This window comes from Lactuca virosa, chromosome 6 (assembly GCF_052849685.1).
Source record: "Lactuca virosa cultivar CGN04683 chromosome 6, Lactuca_virosa_CGN04683_v6, whole genome shotgun sequence".
Taxonomy (NCBI): Eukaryota; Viridiplantae; Streptophyta; class Magnoliopsida; order Asterales; family Asteraceae; genus Lactuca; species Lactuca virosa.
In genome coordinates, this window is record NC_136431.1 from 88,610,008 (window position 1) to 88,630,263 (window position 20,256).

Below are 20,256 nucleotides of genomic sequence, written 5' to 3' on the forward strand. Positions count from 1 at the left end.
TGGGATATGTAGTTGCTATGATTTTGTTTGATTCTCCTCTTTTTTTTAGCTTAGGTTAACTGTCCTTTTTTTTTCTAGTTTTAAATAATTGTATTTTTTCCAGTTTTGGACATAAATCGTGTACGTTGCTGTTTTGGAATGAAAATTTTGAATGGTTACTTCTATTATGTGTAAAAAATGAAAGTGCGATGTAATTATGTGTAAAAATGAAAGTAGGGGGTATTATGTGTAACAAACGGAAGTACGGGGGTATTATGTGTAAAAACTGAAAGTATGATGTGATTATGTATAGAAAACAAAAGTATGGGGGTATTATGTGTAAAAAATGAAAGTACGATACTATTATGTGTAGAAAACGAAAGTATGGGGGTATTACGTGTAAAACATGAAATTACGATGCAATTATGTGTAAAAAATAAAAGTGCGTGGATATTATGTGTAAAAACTGAAAGTACGATGTTATAATGTGTAAAAAAAGGAAGTACGGGGGTATTATGTGTAAAAAATGAAACTACGCGGATGTTATGAGTAAAAACTGAAAGTACGATGCTATTATGTGTATAAAATGAAATGACAATGCTATTGTTGAAAGTATTATTATGTTAATAAGAAGATTGGTTCAAGTACATATTACAAACTGAAAAAAAAATGCCAAAAATATGACAACACCATATATAAAGTTACTAAATTCTTACAACTAATGACAATAAACTTCTAAATCTACCAAACAAGAGTGATGAACATTAGACCCAATGATGACTGTTTTCCCTTTTTACCCTTCCTGCCTCGAGTTTCATAGTAGTCCCCAAATTACCCCTGTTGCCCCTCTTGCTCACTGGTAAGGACTTTTTTCCCTTTTTACCCTTCCTCTTGAACCGATAGATTATCTGCCACAACGATGACATGCAAAAAAAAAAAATCAATGAGGTTTTGAGAAAATTGGAACCTTCGTATGTAAATTACTGGAGCAACTTATATCCACATGGAAGCCATTCATTAAGACCAACAATATAGCTAAATGTTAGCAATAAAATCTTTGTATGATAATTCCTTAAAATACAATAATCATGGTAAAATGTCCAACTCGTCTTTTACTAAAATGTCCAACTTCTTTGCCTCTTCAAATAGCTTTCTCCTTGCATCTGGATTTCTATCCATCTGATATGTATCAATAAAAATCTTCAAAAGACATGAATGCCCTTACAAGTGTTTTTTGATAAAGAAAATGATTACTTACCGGAGCTAGACAAGGATTGCAATATGTCATGACTTTAATATATTTGCACTAAGATCCTTCATAAGTTGTTTCCACCCTTGATACAATGTGTCATCCACTTCCCAATTCCACCATAATTGTGATCCAATTACTGTCTTTCTCTATCCTACCCAATCCTACACAATGCCAAAATGTATTAGCATCATAAAAAAGAGTAAAAGGAAATGAAGAGGCTGAAAGACTACCTGCAACAGGAATGCTGGTATTGATAAATTGAAAGAATTCTCACTTTCCTTAACTGAAATAGAGAAAGCCCATGTTTTCTAAAGGGAGAATTGACACACAAATAGAAAAATTTGTATCAATTGTCGCAGCTTATAATTGGTGACTTCAATCGATGAAGGTAATTGACCCTTAAAATTTTAATTGACGATTACAGATTTCAACTGATACCAGATCGATGCAAATAGAACAAGAATCAAAGGGAAAAATCAGAAAGCTTCACAATTGAAACATTCCCCAACCATCTGTAGTCCTCTTTCGCCAAAATTATTACAATTTCGTCAATTCAGGTCATCTCGTCGTTACTGACCTGGTGGATCGAAACCACAAATCAGAAAAAAAAAAGATTTTAGGTTAGGAAGGAAGTTTGTTAATTGAGGTTTATGTTAAATTGACAATCAATGAAATTTCACAAATTAGTAAAAGGCACCTTTTCCGGCGACTTCCGACTGAGCATCGTCGTTTCCCTCTCTAGTGGTCAGCGCTGCCGCCATCGGCGACAACCCTCCGCCATCGGCGACCACACAACAACACAGTGGGATTGAGAACCCATGTACGCTCGGTTTATGCCCTGTGCATCTATTTTTCTTTCAACCAAATGACCTCAAATTGTGTTTCCTACTTCGAATTCGCTCCCATATCCTCGTCTCAGCTCCTCCCTCGTCACTTCTGATTTTTATGACCGCACACACCAGAACATGGTGTTTGTTTTGTTTTTTCCCCCAAATTTGGGTTTTTAATTACAAAGCAGAACGATGTCGTTTATAAGGTTTTGTAGGCAAGCTTATATAGGGCTGTAATGTATATTCTCTATCCCCATATATATATATATATATGAAAAAATTTTGACGGTATGGTTGTGTCTAAAATGTATAGTTTGAAATATATTTTTGTCACAACGGTGGTTATATCTCTGTTCATGATAACTCAGTTGTAAAAATAACTATTTTACAGACCCAATTATCATCGTCGTTATTTATAAAAACTCGAAGTAACCGAATAAACTGTCAAATCAAAGCAGTGTTTGGTATTATAAATTTCATTTTTCATACTCTCGATTTCATCCCTTCTATATCTAGATAATTCTCACAATATTTGAACTTAGGATTTTTTCCTTCTTTTTTCCGTTAATCCTTCATTCATCCAAAATATAATTTTAAATGGTTAACATATATTATCACTTAAAATTATTTTCACTCCATCATTTTATTAACTTTAATTTATATTTAAACAACCTTTCTAATTGTAACGACCCAATTTTCACAAGAAACTTTCATTTTTAAAGTTACAAAACATTTCTAATTACCCATAAAATCTCGACACAATTGCTTTCAAATTCATACATCAACAATTTTTATTTCAAATATCAGAGTGTCCCAAAAGAAAAACGTCTGTGAGAGTGCATGCCGCACCATCAGACCTTGCCCTTGCCCTTAGGCTCAGTACCTGAAACAATCAACGGACTGTAAGCTAATGCTTAATGGATTCCCCAGAGCATAGCCCACACAATCCACATAAACACATAATCATATTAGTTATAAAAGGTACATAAACCACATAAGCCATGCATATAACATATAAGGAAGCCATGGAAACCCTCCAGGGTCTTACACCTAGTGCCACTGGAACCCCCGCGTGGTCTTAAATAACTGCCATGGGAACCCCAACATGGTCTTCCTGCCGTGGGAACCCCCACACAGTCTTTACAATCAAGAGATGACATACAACCCATACAAGCAAATATACTAGAATGTCATGGAAACCTTCCAAGATCTTACATATAAGTGCCTTGGGAACCCCCCGAGGTCTTTCATGTGAGTATCACGATAACTAACATATCATATGTCCCATAACCAACTAATCATAACTCATAACAATAATTTTCCGGCCTTGGTGCCTTCGACTCATTGGTATGGTGAGGAGACTCACCTCTCGTGAATGCTGAAATGACAAGATAAGATCAAATAAATCCCACGCGCTGCTCCAACTCAACTGCCTATAATCATCATGTGATTAACTTGTCACAATCCCGGAATACCATAAATGTCCTCAAAATCAACCCTGGTCACAGTCAATGTCAACAGTCCATGTTGACCTCAACTCGTCGAGTGCATCCAGCAACTCGTCGAGTTACCCAAGTAACTCGTCAACTCGCCGAGTTACCTGTGTAACTCATCGAGTTCCTCAATGTCCAGAAGACTGAAAACCCATGTAGACCGAAAACACCAATCCCTCACAGAAATCACTCGGAATCTCGAAAACGAGTAAACCCTACCCGACTCGTCGAGTTGGCTAAGGGACTCGACGAGTTCCTTCAGTCCTTTTTGTGTTCGAACCTTTTTAAGCTACCTCAAAGCTCCAGATTGCAGATCTAGCCTCCTAAGGCATGGTTTCCACGTAAAGTTGCAAACTTTACGTGCATGCAAGCTCTTAAGTGCCAAAACCAAGCTAAGGGAGGGGTTTTAGCCAAAGAAAAGGGCCAATGCTTGATAAATCCAGTGACTTTATAACTCTAAGGACTTAGAGGAGTCCAGATCTGAAGTTACAACTCCAGATCTTACTCAACACCCGAAATGCTTCACAAACATACTAAAAATGACCTAAAACCCAAGAAAAGATTATCTAATGCTAGAATGATCAAGGTAACAACTTGTTACCTTCAAATGAGTGCCCAAACGTTGTAGATGTTGGATCTACAATCTCTTTCCCCTTCCAAGCTTCTCAACCTTTAAACTCCTTCAACAAAATGCACCAAAAACCCTTTTCTTAGTCTCTCAAGCACAAGGAACAGCAAAGAACGGCTTATGGTCTCTTCTCTGGGTAGTGAAGTGGTAAGGGAGGCCACAAGAGGCGGATTAAGTCCTTTATATGGGGTGCAAACCCTAAAATTTAGGGTTTTCCTTTACAATGCCTACTCGTCGAGTCGAGGCCTTCCGACTCGCCGAGTAGGATCTAATCCACGTGTCCTCATAAATGATCTCTACTCGACGAGTTGGAGCTCCCTAACTCGTCGAGTCCTAGCATAAAACCCTAAAAACTTGAAAATTAAATAATACATGGAACAGATGTTACAATCATTTAAAATTAATTTCACCCCATCATTTCATTAAACATTTAAACTCTAATTTAATTTCTAATTGTTAACCTCTCTTAATAGTTTTTTTTTTACCAAATTGGTTCCTTATCTATTTAAAATATTCTATAAAATACCCTTCATATTTAGTTAGTTATTTTTTTTAACATACATCATATTTTATAGACGTTGAATGCCACAAACCAACGAAAATAAAGTTAAAAGTATGTCAGATCCTTATTTTATAAATCTAAACAAAAACATTAATATGTCATAGTTATAAAAATGATTCAAAATATTATATAATTGTTAAAAGTTTATATTTCATAAATAAAATAGCATTAAATATTTGAAAGAAATAATTAACTAGTAAATAAATTAAAAATATTTGAAACTAAGATATAATTAAGGTGTAAAATGAAATATGAATAGAAGATGAGGAGGTGAAATATACTAAACATGGAAGTATATTGATCATTCGGTATATATTAAGTGATCAATAAAAATAAAAACAAGTAGAGTAAAATAAATACTATAAAACTATAAAAATAAGCTCCCAATAAAGATGCTCTAAGGAAGTATATATTATTGTTTATATATCAATCATATATTTAATAAAAATATCATAAGTAACATATTAATTTGTGTGTTTTTTATATTAAGATTTATTCTGCAGTTAAATTTTGGTATGTTTATCGTTATGAATCTTGGTATGTTTATCGTTATGAATCTAAATCATCTGTTTATGTTTAGTTTATATTGGGGTGATTATATTGAATATGAGAATTGTATCATAAATGGTGATCATTCAACTTTAGTAATTTAAATATTGTCAGGCATAAAATAAAGTATGAAGAATTTAAAGATTTATGTTATGTATATTTTGGAATTGAAAAAGCATCACATAAGTTGAATATCTCATTATGCTACCAATTTCCTGGACAATCAAATATTGCACGAATCACCACTCTAAACGTGATGTATTATTTGGCTGAAAATGTTTAAAATTATTGGGGTCGGTTTTTATTAAAGTTGAAAAAATTACCCATAAACAAATAATGCAAACTACAAGGACCATTCGTGTAATTTTATAAATTTGAAATTTTATATATATATATATAAATTATAAATATGAATTCTATATATATATATATATATATATATATATATATATATATTATTAATTATAAATATAAATTCGGTATATCTATAAATTATAATATATATATATATATATATATATATATATATATATATATATATATTTTATCAACAACTTGATAATTTTTTTTTTATCTTTTTGACATTTTATTTTCTATTTTTATTTTATAATTTTAGTTATTTTATGGTTTTTTAATGTTTTTATTTATTTTGATTCAAGTAAATAAACTTAAGTTCAATAAACCGTATCGAAATCTTTTTTTTCTTAATTATGAAATGAAATGTTAATGTTTTTTTTTTAGTTTTTTATTGTTAAAGTTTATTTTTTTATTTTTTTTTACTTTGATGTTCAATAGTTAATATCGTTAACAACTTTATGTTTGCATTTATCATTATCATTATTTCACCTTTTGTTGTTTTTATATATATATTTAGTTATTTATTATTCTTCTATTGTTTTTATTTATTTTGATTCAAGTAATGAAAAATAGAAAAACAAAAAAACAAAAACTCAAACCCCAAAGTTGTAAAATACACTAATATATTAATACATTTTACACTTTTCATATTTTTTGGTTTTTTTCGCATTTTTTATTAATTTTGGTTATTTACGGTTTTCGTAACTTTTTTTTTATTTTGATTTGTGTAAATAAAAAAGTTATGTTTATTTACTTTATTTATATTTGTAAATATAACTATTTTATTTACGTGAATCAAAATAAAAAAAGTTACAAAAACCATAAATAACCAAAATCATAAAAAAGCCAAAAAAACTCAAACACCAAAATTGTAATATACTCTAATATATTCATACATTTTACACTTTTTGGAAAATGTTAAAAAAAGTTATCAAGTTGATGAAAAAATAAAACAAAACAACGAAAAAAATAAAAATAGGAAATAATTAAAAAATAAAAATAGGAAATAATTAAAAAAATAATATGAAAAAATTAAAAAATTTATATATGAAAAAACCAAAAAAAGATGAAAATGTAAAATTCATTAATATATTAGAGTATATTAGAATTTGGTGTTTGATTTTTTGTTTTTTGTTTTTCTATTTTTCATTACTTGAATCAACATAAATAAAAACAATAGAAGAATAATAAATAATTAAAATTATAACAAAAATAGAACACAAAAGGTTAACTAATGATAATGATAAATGCAAACATAAAGTTGCTAACGATATTAACTATGGAGCATCAAAATTAACATGAACAGTAAAGACATAAACTAAAAAAAAAAAAACATTAACACTTTAATTCACAAATAAGAAAAATTAAAGAAAAAATAATTTCGACATGGTTTATCGAATTTAAGTTTATTTACTTGATTCAAAATAAATAAAAATATAACAAAAAACCATAAATAACTAAAACTATAAAATAAAAATAGAAAACAAAATGTCAAAAAGATAAAAAAAAAATTATCAATTTGTTGAAATTATATATATATATATATATATATATATATATATATATATATATATATATATATATATATATATATATATATATATATATATATATATATATATATATAGGGAAGGGTTATTTGGAAAACAAAAAAACCCTAAAAAAACCCTAAAAATCATAAAAATACATAAAAAAATACTTAGAGATCACAAAACTTTTTTTTGAAATAATCGCAGCTTTTTATACAAAATCGGTGAAAAAAATTTTGAAAAAAAAAATGATTTTTTATTTTTTTTTTCAGCGAATTTTAACAAAAACCTGCGATTTTTTATAAAAAAATTCAAAAATATGTTTTGTGATCTCTAAGTATTTTTTTATGCATTTTTATGATTTTTAGGGTTTTTTTGTTTGCATAGAACCTAAACCTATATATATATATATATATATATATATATATATATATATATATATATATATATATATATATATATATATATATATATATGGAAATCTTCAGAAAAGTCCTAGTATTTACGGAAAAGTTACACTTTAGTCCCAAGATTTTTTTTTGAACGAAAAAGTCCTGAAAACCGGCAAAAATTTGCAGTTTGACCGTTTTTGACCGGTTGAAACCGGTACCAAATTAATTTGAGACTATTTCGTAAACTAACCCAAAATATTGGGACTTTTCTGTAAACAAAAAAAAATTAGGATTTTTCTGTAAACAAAAATATTAGGACTTTTCTACAAAAAAACCATTATTATTATTATTATTATTATTATTATTATTATTATTATTAAAAATATAAATAAGAATACTATTTTTTGAACGTGATATTATTAATATTGTTACTAATACATATAAATGCATTTAAATGAAAAAAATAATAATATTAACGACATTGTTTAAGGGTAGAGGTGGAGGAGATGGTGATGCTTTTAGCATTGAAATCATGAATGTTTGCTTGTATATTTTTACTTTGTATATGGTCATTTCACATTTGTTATTATTGTTTTCAATTCAGAATAATAATACTTAACAATTTAAAAGAAGTTGCATATTTGTAAAATTGTTTATAAATAGTTTAAGATAGAATGATTTCTCACTTTGTATATAAAAATGTTTAAGGTAGAAGTATTACTTTCCAAATCCAACAGATCCAATACAAACATCCACATAGGTAGTCCATATCAAAATTAAAAAGTATTAATTACAATATCTTGTTTAATAAAAAGTAATAGGATATGTTTTTTGGATTAATACTTTTGAATTTTGATTAATACTTTTGAATTATTCCTATTACTTTTTTATTAAACATGATATTGTAATTAATACTTTTGAATTTTGATATGAGTTACCTATGTAGATGTTTGAGGTGGATTTGTTGGATTTGGAAAGTAATTCTTCTACCTTAAACAATTTTATATACAAAGTGCGAAACCCTTCTACTTAAATTATTTATAAACAATTTTACATATATTCTGAATTGAAAACAATAATAACAAATGTAAAATGACCATATACAAAGTAAAAATATACAAGCATACATTCACGATTTCAATGCTAGAAGCATCACCATCTCCTCCACCTCCACCCTTAAACAATGTCATTAATATTATTTTTTTATTTAAATGCATTTATATGTATTAGTAACAATATTAATAATAACAAGTTCAAAAAATAGTATTCTTATTTATATTTTTAATAATAATAATAATAATAATAATAATAATAATAATAATAATAATAATAATAGTTTTTTTTTGTAGAAAAGTCCTAATATTTTTATTTACAGAAAAATCCTAATATTTTTTGTTTACAGAAAAGTCCCAATATTTTGGGTTAGTTTACAAAATAGTCCCAAATTAATTTGGTACCGGTTTCAACCGGTCAAAAAGGGTCAAACTGCAAATTTTTGCCGGTTTTCAGGACTTTTTCGTTCAAAAAAAAATCTTAGGACTAAAGTGTAATTTTTCCGTAAATATTGAGATTTTTCTGAAGATTTCCCTATATATATATATATATATATATATATATATATATATAATTTATATCTATAATTTATATAAATACAAAATGCGAAATTTATAATTTATATATATACATAAAATTTTAAATTTATAAAATTACACGAATGGTCATTGAGGTTTGTAGTGTATTGCAATATTGGTACAATGGCAAAATAGTCTTTTCCATTAAAATCTAACAGCTAAAAAGTTAGATTTAACGGCAGGAGGACCTTTCATGTAATTTTACAAACCACAGGACCAGTCGCGTGGCTTTTTGCTAGGAAATCCTCAAAGTGCGATATTCTGTAAACCACATGGACCAATTGTGAAATTTTGTCTACTATGTATAATGATACTACAATGAATTGCAATACATATCTACCATCATGTATGTCGGGTCTCCTTGTTAAACAAGAAACTCATGTATAAAGTCATAATATAACAGAGTTTGATAACAATGAAGGTGTTTACAGAACTATCTCAAAGTTACGGATAAACGACACTAGAGGAATTACACACTGTCAATTACTTTCAACAAACATGCATATCCAATAAGTGAAAAATTGAAAGATTTTCATGTTTGCATGCTATTACAGTTTTCCTTCATATAGGGGATGACCCTCTTTCTATTGTGAGGATAGGCATCATTATATGTCTTCTTTTGTCCCACTTTCTCATGTTGATAATTAGTTGGAGTCCATTGGAAGATTCATGTAGATAACTCGAAATTTCTATTAGTTGAGGTCAGATTTGTTCAAATCGATTTCATAACGAGATAAAAATTCGTCATTCCAACGAACTTCGTAGATGCGGACTATGCCACCAACATGGTCATAATAAAAAAAATTGTCCAAATTCTCAACCAATATTCAATGTGATGTGAACTTTGTAACATTTTTAATAAATGTTGTAATTTAGGGTTTTATTGGTAGTGTAATTTTGTACATAATTCATATTGTAATATAGTTTTCAGTTGATCTTGTAATTTTATGACATTATAATATATTTAATATTGGCATAAATTTAAAGTATTTGTAAGGTCTAATTCATGGTTTAATTTGTTATAAATAATATATAAATGTAATTATACATCTTGAAATAAATTAATTTATATATAATATATAATAAGTGTAAAATTTGAATTATTTAATAATTATAATTATAACTTGAAAATGAGATGAAATTTCAACGGTTAAACTTTGTAACAGTACTAGTTATAAATGAAAATATATATTTTTCTTTTTGTAAAAAATAGTAAAAATGATGGCCATTTAAAAACAACCTATTTCTATACAATACTAAAAAAAAATACCAAAAAAGGAAAAACAAAAAAAAAAAAAAAACCCAAGATTTGGAGCACTATTCACGCCAAAACTCCCCAAAAATAAAGGCTCACTTTACGTAAAATACCCATGTCTATGTCGTCGAGTTGGATCACCACATATTGAGGAAGAAACTCAACATACTCTACGGTTCCACCAAGTTACTTGGACCATGTAAGGTATTTATTGATAGAAGGTTATACGGAACGCCTTGAGAAAGCTATGTGTATGATAAGTTCGCACAAGAAGTCACGCGTTACTTTCTTCCAAACGTCACCCCTAATATGTGATTGTGGAGCTCTGTGAGTGCAGCTATGGGAGGCAACAATCTCTCTCTTCCTATCTCTCTTTATCTCTCTCTTACTCCCTCTCTTCCTGTCGGCAAACACCATTTCTCAGCTCTAGTGAGTACGCAGTGAAAGGGTATTTGGCTTATGTGGAGATGCACTCCATATAGCCTAAACTATTCCCATACAGAATTATATAAAAATTCGTTCCAACCCATTTGACTAAACTAAATGTAATTTCAATATCTTTTCCATGAAAATACATGTGGCCCAACTATACAAGACCATAGGAAATATAAAATGGCTACACAAAAGTATATACAATCAACGGATACACTTATAAATCTATTAACAGCCCCCGCAATTATAACATAAGATGTTTGTGGAACATTCAAACTGAACCGAAAATCAAGAAATAAAGTGGAAGGAAGACTTTTGATGAAGATATCCGCATATTGAGAGTTGGATGGAAAATGAAGAACCCGAACTTGACCGGTGGCAACCTTATCACGAACAAAGTGCATGTCAATCTCAATACGTTTAGTCCGTTGATGTTGAACATGGTTGGAAGACATGTAAATTGCACTCACATTATCACAATATACAATAGAAGCTCGATCAGGTGAGTAGTGTAGCATAAGCAGTAAATTTCATATCAAACATTAGCAACCTCACGATATTCAACCTCGATGCTGGAGCGGGAGATAGTAGTCTGACATTTAGGGCGTGTTCGGCAAAATTAGCTGGTAGCGGGTGACTTGTAGTATGTAGCGGGTAGCTTGTGGCGTTTTGTTAAATGCTACATGAAGTAGCATTTGGATTTGGAGCGTTTTGTTTAAACTAAACGCTAGAAGCTTGTAGTGCCGAACGAGGCTTTCTGTTAAAAAATGAGCGTTTTGTCAAACGCTACAAGGTAGAAGCTCTCAAACGCTCACAAACGCTCCGTGCCGAACACGCCCTTAGAGGGCTAGGATAAAATTAGCAATAATATCACGAGATAGAACGCCTGATAATCGGGCACCTTAGTCAGCATCAAAATAGGCAATAATATCACGAGATGGAGAGCAGAAAATCTAAAGTCCATGATTTGTAGTACCACGAACGTAGCGCAAAATACGCTTAATAGCAATAAAGTGAGTCTTACAAGGATCATGCATATAAAAACATATTTGTTGAACGACATACTGAAGTGCACCAACCAAGCTGCGATATAAGGTGGTGTCTTCAACAGGAGGTCTCGAACCATTTGAACCGGTTTATTTGAAATTGTGAAGTCCGGTATAGTAAATATCAAATACTGAAGTGCACCAACCAAGCTGTGATATAAGGTGGGGTCTTCAAGAGGAGGTCTCGAACCATCAAATTTGGCAGTGAGATCGGTTGGAGTATTGGTTTGTTTTTGTCTCAACACTTATAAATCCATTAACACTAAACATGTAATACCAATGTTTAAAAACTAACACGAACCTGTTGGACCAGAAACCCGAGACAAAGGCATTTCAATAAAGACTAGTCTTATGTCAATTTCTAGATTGGACGGTTTTTGACTTTTTTCAAAAAATCGGGTTGGATCGTTGTGATAGAACCGGTAAAAAAACCAGTTGAACTGGTTTATTTGAAATTGTATAGTTAGATTTCACTTGTTAAAAAACAACTCATTTTCAAAGCAAATTGAACATTTTCAGAGTGTACACAACTCGAAAACTAACGCACATTACCGCCAGATTTAGGAAAACTCTTGGTTAAATCGACGGTCATTAGACCGGATAAACTGAAAAATCGATTTTTAAAACATTGTGGAACACATCTTACTCTGTTTTCATGTGTGTATAGCTTGCTTTGTAACAATTTTTCACCATACGAAAAAGTCAAGTCAATGCATATTAATTTGGAGGTTTAACCACTGCGTCTAATCCTTTTTTGTCCTATGCAAATCCGAACCTATACCCCATAATTTTATGCAAAACCTTATTAAACTACCTGTTATACCTTAACAGCCACACTATCTAATGAATCTTTATTTAGGCATTAAAACTCTAAAGCAATTAAGTAAAACATATACCTTAACAAGCCAACAGCTCCGTTATGATACAGATCTATTAGCCAACCTCATAATGCGTCGTATATCTTTCACCGAAAAACATTGGTGGGAGATTTGTTCTTAATCCATGGCCTCTGCTTGATATAAAAACATGGATCAACATTTTTCTTGTTGCATTGGTGTTCCCTATTTGTTTGAACCTCAAAGCTTCCACAACGCAGACCTCCAAAATAACCCTTTCTGTAAGATAGTAAGTCTCAAAACTCAGAACTTGAAACTCACAAATATAATGAAAATAAACTTGCATAAATGAAGAAAAGAAACCTTCTAAATATGAAGTGAAAGAAGTGTACGAAAGTTGCTGAAGAAAGCTCATTCTATTCATATTAAACAAGGCCTATATATATAGCCTTTCAAAAATCTACGAACAAAAGAAAACTAATAAAATACTAAACTATGCCACCTAAAGACAAGGTAAATATGAAGACCGCCCAACGTGCACTTCCTAAAATCCGGTCAAATCTTTTTAAGAAGTCCTTCTTTTTATTCAAAAGTAAAGCATGTGTAAATAACTTAACCCATGACCCATATAATAAACGATGACTCCAACATTCACCCCTTAATCGTTTATTTCCTTTTTCACAGCAGTGTTAATTCATCTTCCTCGCACCGATTCAAGTTGGGCTCATCTTTTTTCTCCTACATTGGATACTCCAATATGTAATGCCCGATCTCATCACACTTATAACTCTTCACGTGGCTTTTGTCTCGTTGCACTCGACCATCTCTTCGACTTTTCCCGGACCCCCGACCTCCACCTCGGCCACACCCATAGTCTTCACGGTTCGAGTTTACACAACCACAATGCTCACACCTATGTTCTTTTTCTTTTGCTTTTTCATCCGAATTTGCAAATAAAAGCTTATTTTGCTCGGTTTGGATCTCCTCAACTTTGATCCTTTCTTCATAAGCTTTAAGTCGGCCCACAACATCATCATAACCGATAGTCTTCCACTCTACAACCTATTCTATAGAAGCCACCATATTAATAAAACGTTTGGGTAACCCGTTAAGAAATTTCTTAACCAATTTTGTTTCCTCCATAACTGATCCAAGTGAGGCGGCTCGAGAAGCATACTCGGACAACTTATTAGCAAAGTTGTCTATCACCTCTTGGTCCTTCATCTTCAGATTTTTAAACTCTCCCATTAGAGTTTGAAGTCTCACCTCCCAGATTCGATCCGCACCCAAATGATGGGTTTTGAGAACATCTCACATCTCCTTTGCGGTTAGGATATTCCCTATTAACAATGTCTGCTCATCGGGTATTGCTTGAAACAAAAGTGCAATTGCTACATTATTCTTTTTGGCATCCCCATTGACTCCAGGATCGATTGCCTCCTACACCCCATGAACATTTAAAATAACCCGCATTCTCATAGCCCATACTGTGTAATTTTTTGATGAAAACACTCACTACAAGAAATTAGAGTATTACCGGCGACGGGCGTCACCGATAAAGGTCAAAAATGTCGCCGCTAAAGGTATTAGCGGTGACCGGTCGCCGCTAAAGAGTCGTTGCTGTTGGTTCGTCGCTAATGCTCTACTAGTTGCAGCTGTTGCCTTCTGTCGCCGCTAAAGGCGCGTCGCTGCTAATACTATCTGTCGCCACTAAAGGTGTCGCCGCTATTTATATATATATATTTGTATACATACAAATACACATACATACATAATACACATACATAATAGACATACAAAATACACATATACATACAAAAACACATACACATACAGAATTTACATACAAAATACACATATACATATAAATGATCATACAAAAACACATATACATACATAAAAATACACTCAAGATACACATATACATACAAATGCAAATACAAATACATGTCCACGTCTACAAACACAAAATACACATACAAATACACATCTAAAATATTAAAATTATCAAAATTTCGTCATGAACAGTGGTGGTGGCGGTATACTCCGGCGAGAACGGTGGGGAGGGGGGTCTCAAAATTCCGACAACCAACAAAAATTTAGTAGGGACAAGAGAAAAGGAAAAGAAAAGGGGAAAAAATGGAGAGGAAGAGGGGCGAAATATCGAAGATTTCGGTGAAATTCCGATGAGGTCGATGGTGGTGAGCAGAGAGAAGAGAGAAGAAGGGAAAACACAGAAGTAGATCGGGAAGAAAGTGAAGACGAAACACATTTTATTGTCGACGCTCTTTAGCGGCGACGGACAGCCTTTAGCGGCGACACATCGGAGGGAAAACAATCCGGGGTCTCCTACATCGTTGGATCATCGCTTAAATTTACGGATGGGGTTGAAGAGACGCAGATCGCCATAACAGGCAATAGCAGCGACGCCTTTAGCGGCGACATACCGGAGGGAAAATAACGCGGGGTTTTCTACGTCCTCCTAGTCGTTGGATCATCACCTAAATCGACAATTAGGGTTGAAATGACGCAGATCGCCAACATAAGCCTTTAACGGCGACGAACACTTTTAGCGGCGACAAAAAACGGGTTTGTTTAATGTCGCCGGTAAAAGTGTCCGTCGCTGCTAAAGGTGTCGCCGCTATTGCCTATTATTCTTGTAGTGACTGAACATTGAAGAGACATGGTGTTGCTCTCCATGACGGTAATTACTGTTTGATCCTTCGGTGGAGCCATTCCTGCAATTTACTACACTACCAAGGTTCGATAATCAACTAAAAAACACTGCTTGAAAGAGCTACCTGCAAACTTCTTTTGCTGCATTCACCTACTGTTTTTACACCCTTTGATTAACACCTTCTGGTTGCTCTTGATCCTCTTGTGTTGTTCTTCGATCAAACTGGGTTAACAAGCCCGCTGATTTTGGCCGGAATCACGACTCATCTCCGCTACCCTTTTGATCCTTAGAAAAGAAAACAACCTGCTAATCTGAAATCAACCCCTCTTCAATCGATCTCCGTTTTTATACCAAATGTAAGATAATAAGTCTCAAAACTTAGAACTTGAAACTCTCGAATATAATGAAAATAAACTTGTAGAAAAGAAGAAAAGAAACTTTCTAATATGAAGTGAAAGGAGTATACGAAAAGTTGGAGAAGAAAGCTCATTTCATTCATATTAAACAAGGCTTATATATATAGTCTTCGAAAGAAAACTAATAAAATACTAAACCATTCCACCTAAAGACCAGATAAATATCATTACCGTCAACCATGCACTTCCTAAAATCCTGTCAAACCTTTTTACCAAGTCCTTTTTTTTTATTTAAAAGTAAAGCATGTGTAAATAACTTAACCCATGACCCATACAATAAACGATTACTCCAACATTTTCTCCCACTATCGTCCATATGGATATGGTGACCCCAAACGGGGTCTCGTAGAAACCCACATGACAATCACTTTATCACCTCGTTTGTCTTCAATCATGATACCTCTTCAGTCCTCCCATCTCGACAAGAAATCACCTCCTTGACTAGCCAGAAAATATCAACAGAACGGGGACTGCGCGCCCCCTTGCCACTTCCATTTCCGATCACCAAAGTCTCTAGATCTCTTTAGAACTTATTCTTTCTTTTTTTGGTTAAACAACCACCCATCGCATCCGGTATAATCTTTTTCGATCATGTATTCATGTTGTAGTGGAGTTCTAGATCTCCACCAGCCACCTTCTGTCTCTCTACACAGTCGAGACTTTGCCAGACCTCCTCCCAGATCTCCTTTACCTGACGCCATTCATCTTTTTGTCTCCCGCTTACCTTATTATACGCATTAATATGGGTGAAAGCCGAAAGGGGCTGAGTAACGTCCTAGTTACGAGCGAGAAATCGGGAGAACATTTTGTATAGATTTTATCAGCCGCATGAGTGCGTTCTTAACGTATATTTACAGTGCCAGTCCCTGTACTTTTCACATGTTTACATAATTAACCTCTTCATATTTTCTTTTACAAATTCATTTTTTCTAAAAGTAGCATCTAACCATTCTCGAATTTGTTTCCTTTTCATCACTTTAATTTAAATTAATTTCTATGATATTTAACATTTTTGTATTAATTTAAAGGTTAATATTCATATTCATATTCTAATAAATAAATAAGTTTATTCTTCTATTGATAAGTGTCATAATTGTACAAATCCTCATTAAATTATATGCAACTTATCATGTCACATGTCAACCTATTAATTTTTCATTTTAAATTTCATACTCTAATTACATTAAATTAATAATATTAGAATAAAAAATAAAATAAAATTAATATATATATATATATATATATATATATATATATATATATATATATATATATTATAAGATGATATAATTTCATGTATTTATTTAAATCAACGATTATAATTTTATATAACCAAAAAATATCTCTTACTTAATAATTTATTTAAAATAATTTATTTGAAATAACTGATTGATAATTTTGAGTTTTTACTATGAAAATTTAATTAATAAACTAGTATATTATAAATGAACGGTCTTTTCCAAATTAAATCTTATCTTTATTTTATTTTCTGAAAAAAAAAACCTTGATTTTTTTCAATTTAAACATTTTAACAGTGTCTTCCGAAAAAAAAAACTTGTCAAATATTGTGAAAGTTTTCTCGAAAGAAAATTAAAAGGTTAAGGGTTTTTTTTTAAAAAAAGTTATGAATTTTTAAAAAAAAATAAAATTACAAGGTTTATTTTCATGCAGAAAATAAAGTTCGATTTCGTAAAAATGAATATAAGTCCTTCTCTTGTATATTTTTAATTAAATGTAATAATATGATCTTATTATTTTATTTATTTAGGGGATAAGTTAAAACAACTAATATTAAAACCTTGACCTAGCTAACGAACCGCCCAAAAAAAGTGCATTTAAAGCTCCTTGTGAAGCCACCTAAATATGCTTCTATTTTCATTCACGTTATGTAATTCGTAAAATCAATATAATTTTCTTATTTGATCGACTTTGTAAAGGAATGAGACGAAAGGAAAGGGAGAAGAATGGGATGGAAGGAAAAGACAAAAGTTATTAATCAGTTCTTCAGTTAGAATGAAATGAAATAGAATGAAAGTATCCCAAAAATAGACGGATGAGAAAAGGCTTGTATTTTGTTTACCCTTCCTTCCCCTTCAATCTCTTTAAAAAAGAACTCAAGAACATATTTTCCTTGTGATCATTTTCAAACTCTTCCATTCCACTCCTTTAAGTAATCACAGAACATAGTGTTAATGAGTTGATAAGATAACGGACGTATCTAATAGTATTATCCAGTTACCTATAAATGCCTTAAGAATTCTTTAGATTATTTTTAACCCATCTCCATTTTTTTTATGAAAATGGAGTAAACTAATGATAGCAAAATAAAGTTTCATCTCGACCTTACTTTAACTTTATACAAAAAATTGTATTCTTATTATATATAGTAATAGAGCGGTAAAGGGTTTTTTTTTTTTTTTTTTTTTTTTTTTTTTTTGAAAGATCTAAAAAAATGTAAGTTCTTATACAACTCATAAATTAAGAAATAAATGAACATCTTTGTAGGTAATTAATTGTAAGGGGTGTAGTTTGACGTGAAAGTCATTACTTGGAAGTTCAACCATTGGGTTTGCGACCAAATTATTGTGGAAAGACTAAAAAATATGAAACTTATGCATGAAAAAGACAACAATAGTAACACCTAGGTTTGTTCTCTCATTAATTTAGGAGCCATCTACAATCTTACGTACTTATAAAGCTTGCATTTTCCCTTGAATGTCATGCATTTGAAACCCCCCACAATAATTTGCTAAAACCTCATGCATTTGAAACCCCCAAACTTTTTCACATTCTTAATAATTAATCACACATAATCAATGGTAATTCATATGAGATAATAATTTGCTAAAACCTCATGCATTTGTATGGTATTAGAACATGTTTGAGTTTTTGGGTTTTAGACTTTAGTAAATGGGTAATCCGTTTGATACGTTGGATTTGAAGCTATCTTATTCGAATTACCCAAAACAAGAGATAAATTAATAATATATGTTCATGCATGTTTTGTACAAGCCCCAATCAAAATACAATATATCATGATCATACAATTAAGTGTGTCTTTTATTCCATTTTTGGCTTTATAACAAAAGTTTGTTTACGTGGCGAAGAAAGAAAACTTGAAGATGAATATTTAGGTTGGATGTTTATATAAGATTTGGTTTAAATATATAATATAGATATAAATACACAAATGTGTGTCAAATATAGCTCATCACAAATTTAATGTTATAAACTACAATATAACTCAAAGTGGTTTTCCAAATATAATGTTTATACTATAATATAATATATTAGAAGAATACCATATAGTAGACGAATCCCACATGTTGTGCAGAAATTTAGTTGCATAGATAATATATTATAATTATATTTCATTTAAAATATATTAGGGTCATTTGGTTATTACATTGTTGTATTAGACACTATAGTCTCATATATTTTGAATGACTCTTACAAAAATGATGTCCGTAATTTGAATATAACGTAATATCTTATGATGTTTATTGAATGATATTATCTTCGATTGAGCACTTGGTAATTGGAATCAACTTTATTATAGTTAAAAATTTTGGCTCCGTTTTTTCTTTTTCATTAGTTCTAGAATATGATTTTTTATATTAACTTAAAATATGTCACTATCTTAAAATAGATTGAGAATGAGATTTTTTATATTTACTTAAAATACGGCACCATTTTCTATTCAATAGTAAAACTAACAAAAGTCGTTAAATATGTATTTTTATGAGGTTCAACATAAATAAACCACCACAAATGAGAATCCATATCTAATCAATTATCAATTAATTACATTCGATACTAATGTGTACATAAAAATTACATTTAAAATTTTAAACTAATAGTAAAAAAATTTCATTATTTATTATGATAAAAAATCTGTAAATAAAAAAATATACATGCTATTTAATCGCATACAAGTTTTATGTATGGCTTATTCACAATACATTAAACCATATATAACCATATTAAACTACATAATTATCCTACTGCGCAACGCGCGAGCATTCGCTTAGTAAAACTATAACAGAGGGCGTAAAAGCAATAAACACATTAACAACTATAGAAACGTTCAAGAACTCTAAGACTACGCGGTATGGGCCAGAACGAGAAGCAACGGAGCTAAGGTCGCACGTCTTAACGGCATCGTGATGGGGGAACACCCCCCCCCCCCCTCCTCGTTTTGGCTCGTCGAGAGTGAAACTCGTTGGCGTCACGACCGGATGAAACATACAAAATTTGACCGTTTTTCAAACGTTCCTTTGGCAACGGTTTAAAAAAAAATAACTATTAAAAAAAATCATTTACCCTATAAATATCTACCATTTTATAAAAAATTTCACACAATTTATCTTCTTCTCTCTACATACTTTCAAT

The 20,256-nt window shown here is 31.1% G+C and overlaps 1 long non-coding RNA gene across 1 annotated transcript; it reads right to left on the bottom strand.

Moving 5' to 3' along the window:
* Positions 1 to 10,992: 10,992 nt before the first annotated feature.
* On the bottom strand, positions 10,993 to 14,370 carry LOC145121270 (uncharacterized). The gene is made up of 2 exons (XR_013714578.1): positions 13,135 to 14,370; positions 10,993 to 13,050 (listed from the first exon to the last, which is right to left on the bottom strand). It is a non-coding gene; the product is annotated as an uncharacterized LOC145121270 (long non-coding RNA).
* Between the last annotated feature and the right edge of the window lie 5,886 nt (positions 14,371 to 20,256).